The following is a 9,462-nucleotide window of genomic DNA, read 5'->3' as shown; positions in this document are numbered from 1 at the left end:
GCCGTCATCTCAGAGTTATACACCTAATTACAAGGTTCATTAAATATGCAAATGAACCCTTAATTAATTTCACACTACTTAGTGCTTTACACTACAGTTAGATATCAGTCGGATCAGTATCTGCAGCAGATTTCATCACATTTGGTGAAGTTATATCGGAGTTATATGACTAATTACAAACCTTCATAAATATGCAAATGAGCTAATTATTAACTTGACACTGCTCAATGCTTCTAAGTATAATTGGTGCAGGAATTTCAGAGTTATCTCACTATTAACAAAAGTTCATTAAATATGCAAATGAGAAGATAATTGACATGACACTCACAGTATCATCATAATGTTCTGAGATTGTCATCTGTGAAAAGTTTCATGAAATGTTGTGCAGTATTTCTTGATATATGTCTACACTGTCATTACCGTCTCCATAGGGAAACCATTGTACGGAAAAAAAAAGATATTGCATAACTTCATTAATATGCAAGCCACACTAACCAAAATCTAATCAGTTCTTGCAAGTAGCATATGGTACCTGTGTACCAAATCTGACTTGAATCCGTTCAGGCGTTTTTGAGTTATCGTGTAAACAGACAGACAGACAGACAGACAGACACACACACACACATACACACACACGGACAGACAGACAGACAGACATCGTTATGGCATTAGCCCACGTGTTTACACACGTGAGCTAAAAATGATTATGTCTCTCTTATAGTGTCTTTGTCACCAGATTTGCATAAGCGGTACCTACAATTACACATTTCTGAACTGATTTGCCAGGGCATATCACATAACATGTACTTTTTTATGAGAAAGTATAATATGGTTGCCGACGGGTAACAAAGTTCTCGTGTCAAGGACTATAACAAATATGTCCATATTTTCAAATCGTGTACTCGCTCGACGACATCTGTATAAGTTTTACGATACCGTGCAATAGGTCGAAATATTCTCATTTGCTCGGGATTTTTGCATATTTGCAGAACAATTACTCGGTTTTTGCTTATAGTATTTCCTTTCACTTGGGAGAATGCACCTTCGGGACAGGTGTTCGAACCCTCAAATTTTTACCACTTTTTATGAATTCATTTCGAAGCTTCTGGAGTAAGTGTAGTTTCCACCTTCTTTGTTTGTTAAAGTACAAAGTATTTCCTTAGAGTTAACAAGAGATGACGACCATTTTGAATTTCAGATACTATTTGCGGTAAATGTTGAATAATTTTTATCTGCTACCAAACTTGCACGGTGATTACTGATTCTTATTCTTGTTCTGTTATGAGAATGGTTGAAAGTTAAGGGAGGTTTGTGTAAAGGTTACATTTTTTGAATTTGAGGCGCGTAATACCTGAAACATGGTGCCATTAGTTTCTATTGAGTACATGTACTCGCTATTTTGTTTTATTATACTGTAATGACTTAGAATTGGCGAATTATGTGTCATTTCTTTATTTTATTACATACTGCAAAATGAGTAGCCATTATAGTGTTCACGACTGTTGATTTCTTATGTACAGTATTTACTCCTCATTTCAAGTATTTTATTTTTGATGTACTCGAAAATTAGCGCAAGGAATTGTAAAATCTATCATCATTTCTTGGATACTTATTACTGGGTTATAATTAGTCATCGTTTTTTCATTTTTCATAGTGTGTCCGATAAATCATATCATTCTCTGTATTTTATACAATCGAACTAATAAAATTAAAATCAAAATTATTTGTCTGTATAAATGAGTATGATTATTTGGATAGAAAGAAAGACTTGTGAACTTGAAATGGATACCTTCGCTTTAAGTACCGACGCGCTTGCATTGAATCAATAATAACTTGAATGTATTTTTCCAATTCTTGGTGCTATATGGTACGGGTAAATAATAGCACTGGTTGCAAAGTTGTACCCCGACACAACTGGAAAACAGAGATACTCCCGTCTGCCGATTATAACATTGATAGTCTAACAGTGGTTATCTGCCTGAGAGTAACGATCAGGTTCGAAAAAAATTCAACAACAGGTCAAGTCTATCTGCTAAAGATATGAAGGTACATTTCAATTTCTTGATCTTGTCGGATGTAATGCAGCAATTGTTCTGTAGAGTAAAGCAGGTCCGGATGGGCAAACTTTATCACGGTTAGCCAGTATGATCAACTGGATGCAGCGGATAGATCATGGGCGGGCACTCCATCTCTAGGTGATAAACCAGCAGATTTTATTCAAGTATAGTCAGTGAACGACAAAAATAAAAGTGTGAAGGGCTTATCTTTGACACCCACAGGTAATTAGCGATGTCATTGAAAAGGCAAAGTTAAAGGCTTGATAACACTGGCCGAGTGAAATGTTGGATAACAGATAAAGAAGTAAAGAATGTTGAGTTTAATGAATAACCATTGAGTTTTATGGCATTGAACTGCTGCCTTAATATAAACCAATTAAACGAAATGCCTTGGGTATGAAGAAATATTAAGCAATTCTGGTGTACCATTCCTGTGGGAAAACTTGCACCTGATATCGATTTTTCAATTATGCAGCAAAGAGATACTCCAGCTATGTTGGAAAAAAGTTTTGAAAAAATGTGAGATATAGTGTACAGTCCCTGATGCCAGTCGATGACGGAGAGGACCTCGAGAGTTTTCTTATCCTACATAACTGAAAGTCTTGTGAATCCTAGTCAGAAAGCAGACATGTTCAACTGTTCATTAGCTAGACTTACATCTCGGGACATAACTCTCACCGTAGTCCACATTCTGCTCTAGTTAAATCGACAGATACTGTTGCAACTGAGTGCATTCTTAAAAGTAATGGTAAGATAATGCGATGCCTGTGTTTTTAAAGGAAGGGATTCCAATTGTGATGGAATTAAGACTAGGGGAATGAACAGCAGGCTTTTAGTATTGAAGTGGCAGTTTCAATGGAAGCATTCCTTCTTCCAGCTGGGCGCCCTCCTTATGAAGTTCCATGCAGTAAGTTACCGATGTCTGAGTTTGATTCCATTGAAGTCCTTCTGTTTATTTCAGTAAGTAGCAAACATTGGTCCACATAGGGACCACAGTCACTTGTCGTTATGAACACGGCCAAGGCCCTGTAACCCAGTTTCTGATGTCTATGGGTCTTTGCCGTGCACTCGACTATTTCAGCTGAACGTCAGTATCATAAGTAAGATTCAAAAGCAATTGGACAAGGGCCAAAATATCTAGTGCACTTGCTATTTGCGAATCTCAGCTTGAACGCGAATCTCTTGATGTGTCGTAGAATGCTATGTAGTGAGGCTTCGTCTGCTGGGACTCATTATCGGCCATAGTTGCACCACAAAATGTTAGCAAGGATCAACAACTTGGTGGAACATGTTCACAGAGTTAAAATCCATTGAGTGACCTCTCCTTGCTACCTTGGTGTTTTATTGTATCGTAACAACTCATCATATTGAGCTGTTCAATATCGTTTTAATTCATTTATGGCGAGGGTTTGAAACAATATATTTTGTAGCATGCGTGCGTGGACAAGTAATTCTTTGTATTTTTGTATCTTTTTTAATGGCCGTAGAAATCGGAGTTTTGTATCATGTGATCTTATTGTGCATTTATGGCGTCGGTATCCGACTTGGCCTCGGTGGAGTATAAATGGACAATCACAGACTGTGACCAAGACAACCAGAGACTCAGACAGAATCAGAAACAGACTCACAGTATAGACAGACTCACGGACCCACTCCCTCATTGAGGGACGTTCTGATGTATCAGCCGCTAGGCTTTGACGCCCAGCCATGATTCCGTATTCAATAAACAAGTTCCCCTTCTCCATCATCACTTATCAGTCCAAGGGTTGCGTCTTCCTTATGTATTTGTAATCGAAATGTGACACTCAAATTAACATGGCTTGAACGCCCGGCTGATTTATATCAGTGTTCATTTTTCAAGATGTTTTTCCCATAAGTTCTACATGTGACATGCCTTGCGCACCATGAGTTTGCCACTGTCACATAAATTATGATGAAAACATTAAGGAATGCCAAGTGAATTGAAATGTAGCTTTCTGTGATGTTGCATTAAGAAGCTTACAAGAAAAACTATTAGCCTGCATGGAATGGTCTTTGACATAATTGGTGATAACTTTACGTTAAGAGCAATGCTACTGTTATCTAAGGGCGCGTATAGTTATTATATCCTGGGGTGGGTTAGCGAAGTCTTCTCACTCCTCATCCAAAATAACACGACCCCTCAGCTCCTTAAAGCCGCACTTTTCAATCCCATGTTCTCACATTCGTGGAGTTCTCCTCCCAGTCAAACGCTTGGCAAGTAAGATGTTTGATTTCTATAACATTGATTACAGAAACTGATCTCAACCTTTTGTCCCATTTTGCTAATCCTGCAAACAGAGTTTATGCAAGCTTTTGATTGACGGTCGGTTCAAATCACCAATGGTCATTGATTCCCCACCACAAACGCTTGCATTTCCTAAAGAATTGTCTTCCAGTCGCGTTAGACCTTGAATATAACCACAGAGTTCGATCGGCAGCAACTTTGCGGTGGCCACTTGGCGGTCTGTCTTTGTTTTTGCGGCTGGCATAAACTTAAAAATGGCATTTTCTGGAGCGTGTGCCTGTGTGTTGCCTGTTTGGTGTCCACTTACACAATGAACGCAGCCATAACTTGGCGTCCTTTGAAAGGGAGGCTCCGCCTTTAAAGGATTATTTAATTTGATGACCCCTTCCTGTATGCTATTTCTAGAGTAAATGTTGATATTTTGATATTTAAGTATTTTTGTACTTTAAAAAAACTTGCTTTACAATAACTCTATTTTCTGACATTTTTCAGGCATTTTGTTGTACTTATCACATGTAGTTCTTAGTCTACTTCATATAGCATTGTGAAAAAACCCAGTATTTTATTTGTCGATACAGCTTTTAAGTGTGTCTTCTGCATGGTCATTGTCATTGTTACGGCCTATGTCAACAAGCTGAGTACTGGCTATTTCAATACCCTGTGGGGAAGTTCACCTAAAACCTGTTGCTGACACAAGTGAACATAATTAGCAATGAGCATTTTTCCGTGTGGAATACACATAGGCATGCAGCGATGTTTTAAACTGGTCATCTATCAAAGACCAGGAGATATCCCCCAAACTCGTCTATCTAGTCCTGTGCAATCTGTTTTTAGCCCGAACAGACTAAGAGAGGTACTGGATTTATGAAATAGGTTACATTTGTTCGTATTTTTAATACAACAGATGACGACCACAAGTTGCGATATCATTAAGTCTGCCTGCGTGACTTTTTAACTGTTTAAATTATACGATGTATATCGATGAAAATGATACGTTTTTTCTAATAGAAGGAACCGCACGTTCTTGAAGCTGTAAAGAACATAACTTGCGATAAGAACCAGACGTGAACTGATTATTCTCACGTGTTTCAGTATATAGTAGCAGTTGTCTGTAAATTTAAACTTTTGCCACATGTTTGCAACTTTATTTAAAGTGTTATGATCTACATCATGAACAAAATTCACCACAGAATAATTCCGAAGGTCATTAAGTATATAAATATGTAATAAGCTGAAATAAAAGTACTAAATTTCTTTGACTACTGTCATTGTATCACCACTTTATATAGCAAGTGTAATTGCCTTTGGTCAGTACCTCTCTTAGTCTGTTTGGGCTAAAAACAGATTGCACAGGACAAATTATAAATAAACTGAAATGAAAATGCAAAACATGTTTCACTTATACAACACTAATCAATACACATAGCAAGATTTCAAGTCCTTCAGTTCTTATATCTATAATTGGGAAAAATAGTTAAATACTCAAATTATCAATTTGCTATGATGCCAGTCAATTTGAAAAAATGCCAAACAACTTTCATTAATATTTTATCAGAAATTCTTCCATATATCCGTAAATAGAAAAATTTGTTAAATATGCAAATCAGTAATAAGATGATTTACAAAATCAAAACTAACTTTCGATAATATAATATCACAGAAGCTACACTATACAAAGCAAGCTTCGTCGACTTTGGTCAAGTCAATCCAGATATACATCCCTAATTAGGAAAGTTTGTTAAATACGCAAATTAGTTATTAGCTTAAATAAAAATGCTAAATGACTTCAATTATGTTATATTCTAGTATCTTCAAAGTACATCGCACGTTTTGTCGACTTTGATTGACAGCCATTCCCGGTCGGCATGATCCGGAATTGAGGTGGGTGGGTGGGCGATGGTTAAAGGTATACTGTCACCTATTCCAATTTTGCCACAGTTAGCATGGAAAGAGAAAATCTAACCAATCACAGATTTTAAGCGGGTGGCGCTTTTTAAAAACAGCAGCCTCACACTAAGGAACACCCCTTTGACCACATATGGGCATATTTAGATTACAGGTGACTGTATACCTTTAAAACATGCAAATTTCAGATGGGTAGTATTTGACATAGCATATTGTTCATATATACATCAGCCCATGCATCTAAGGCATCGTCAACAAAATAAAACAAAATGTTCTCTGATTATTAAAATAATTCCCAACAACATCTCTGTTCCCCTTTTAAATTCACAATAATTTGAAGCAGCCGCACCTCCCCCTTCCAACATAAATTATGTAATCGGCCACCAGAGGCTGCACGTTTGAATTTTTGACGGACGGCTGAACAGCTTTATTCTGACTGGGATCAATGAACTCTGTAGGGTTTTTAGTGTAATATTTCAGACTGAGAAATATACAGTACATGCGATGAAAAATGTGTGTTGCAAAGGTCCGAAGGGGAAGCGTATGAAAAGTTTGAAAAAAAATATTTAATTTTGATGCCCATTGGCAATGTGAGAAAGACAATCGCTGAAATACGTTCTTTTTTTTAAATAAAGTTTGAGTACCTGTTTAAGAAAGTTTGCAATTTTGAACAAATTTAATCATTTTTATGTTTTTATGATCAATCTATGAACTTCCATTGTTGATAGTATTTTCAGTTTCACAAACAAAAACATAAGAATTTTATATATGAGAAGAGGACAGTAGGGGCCATTCTCTCGTCAATCACACACTTGTATAAACTCTGTTCACATGCAGGATTAGCAAAAGGTGCCAAATGGTCGAGATCAGTTTGTGTAATTAATATTATAGAATCAAACATCGTACTGGCCAAGTGTTTGACTGGGAGGAGAACTCCACTAATGCGAGAATCTGGGATTGAAAATTGCGACTTGAAAGCCTAATGAACAGACTCTTTCCTAAAACAGTAACTAGAATAATTGCAACGTACTTGACTTCTGTGATAGCTCTACTTAAGAGTTACAGTCGTCTATCTGACATCACTATAGTGACGACAATGTAAGTAGAGTAAGTATGATTTACGTTAAATCGTCAATGGGAAATCTTAAGTAGAAAACTTCCAGAGAAGTGAACCCTATCATAATTTTTGCATATTTTGTACCCTGTTTTTTTATAATGCATTTATATTTAGGTAGAAAACGAAACATATGTCTCTGTTACTCCGGTCACTGAGTTTAAATTTGTTTCATATGGACAGGGACAAACAATTCCGATGAAATATATGTTGTTTCTTGTTAAATACCGTTTTAATGTCATGGGTTACTGCGTATTATAGGAATAGAGCTATTTGAAGATAAGTTAGCTGGTCGCTAATATGCCATTTGTGTGTTCTGTCTTACACCGTAAACACATTGGATCCCCTGTTTGTTTATTTATCAAACTCAAACATTATTAAAACTACTAGTACAGGCTACATTTCCTTATCTATCTCGTATTCACTATTGAGAGCAAATACCATCACATTTTTACATTTGTATTGAAATAACTTAAAATGTACAGTGTTTACTACATTGTCCATCGTATCAGGTAAACAAATGACGCTACAGGCAGAATTTCCATCTTCTAAATATGACCGACTCGCTGTACTTTCTACTATCGATTACATTCTGTCGTGAAAATGTTAAAGAAGTCTACATTCCGATGCTTTCGCTCAACCCTGTGTCCACTCATCTCGGCGCATCTGAACATCGCTGGCTACTCGCGGTCTTTTTGTCCTCTTATATTAAAGTGACATACGCGTGCTAAAATTGTATTTTAATTCACAGCGATTCAGGCAACATATTCACTATGATATCGTCGCTCACAAAATACAGGCTTCTCTCGAGATATCATCCACGATGTAAACGGATATACATGTAATAGGGCTCGAGGATTACACTGAAATCAGATGGAGCGACATTGTCGAAAACCGAAGGAAATATTGCCGTTTTGTCGCGCCCAAACATAGGACGTTTACGTTGAATCATTTGTGATAATTTGTGAAGACATACATTTCGGTTCTGTTCGATAACATTTCTTTACAATCCACAGCCGGCGAAAATGCTATTACGGCCGTTCAATTTCGCCGGCTACTGGCTTCCAATGACTACATCGATCACTTTATGAAATTTTCATATACGAATTTGTTTTATAATTTTTCAAATTTCGTAGGAACACAAGGAATGTTTGTAAAACACACAAAGGTTTTTGAATTCAAGTTGTCAACGGGTTCAGAAGAATCTCGGCAAATTTTTAAAATGGTATCTATGCTTGCAGTTTAATAAACTCATATTACAGAATGACAGCTGAAAGGACACAATAGCGTCTTAGTCGCCGTCTGCCGATCACAATAAGTCATACAAAAATGTTCTCTTGATATCAAATCAGAGAATTATTTTTGTTGACTAAGGCCTAAGGGAAAGTAATTATTCAACTGATACCTTATGTCCGGCCATTGTGTGCATACTATTCCTCTCGAAGTTACTCTGTCGTCGAGTGTGGGTGTAAAGAAAATTACTGGGGTTGCTCAGGGTCAGTCAGAACCAGAAGGCGCCACCTTAACACGCATGTTTGGTATCACGTTCTCTACTGGAGAATAACCCAGATAACTGTGTGTAGACTGTAAGCATAAATTCCAAACGTTCTGCAATCGTCGGGAGGGTCAGTTTAGTCAAGATCAATATGTTTACATGGCTCATAACATGTCATATTTTTGTTGACACAACAAAGTGGCCGTAGCAGTTTCATGTGATTTGTACTTATATGGATGTGAGAAAGTACCTGTTTGTTTTTTGTAATCAACCATTGCAAAAGTTTTTGTGACTTTTTGGTCAATATTCATCCATTACGATATTCAAAATCAGCAGCATATTTTCAAGACTTAGTCCCAGTTTCAATTAAACAGTATTTTCAAATCCCCTATGTACACTAAATATTTTCAAATCAACCCTCGGTTCTGTCGCCCCCGAGGCATTTATGGACGCTGCCTTTTGGTGTTCCGAGAGATGTGGGGAAATTGGCACGAATGTATTACACTGCAGTGTAAACGTACGTCATAAAGTTCATCAACAAAGCCTGTTAACTGAATTATTATCGTATATTTATGCGCGTTGTGGAATAAAAGTAGTTCTTAAAATTTTATGTTTAGCTTGTCTC

This window comes from Ptychodera flava, chromosome 16 (assembly GCF_041260155.1).
Source record: "Ptychodera flava strain L36383 chromosome 16, AS_Pfla_20210202, whole genome shotgun sequence".
NCBI classification, from domain to species: Eukaryota; Metazoa; Hemichordata; class Enteropneusta; family Ptychoderidae; genus Ptychodera; species Ptychodera flava.
The sequence above is the reverse complement of the archived record's forward strand: the minus strand, read 5'-3'. Positions refer to the sequence as shown.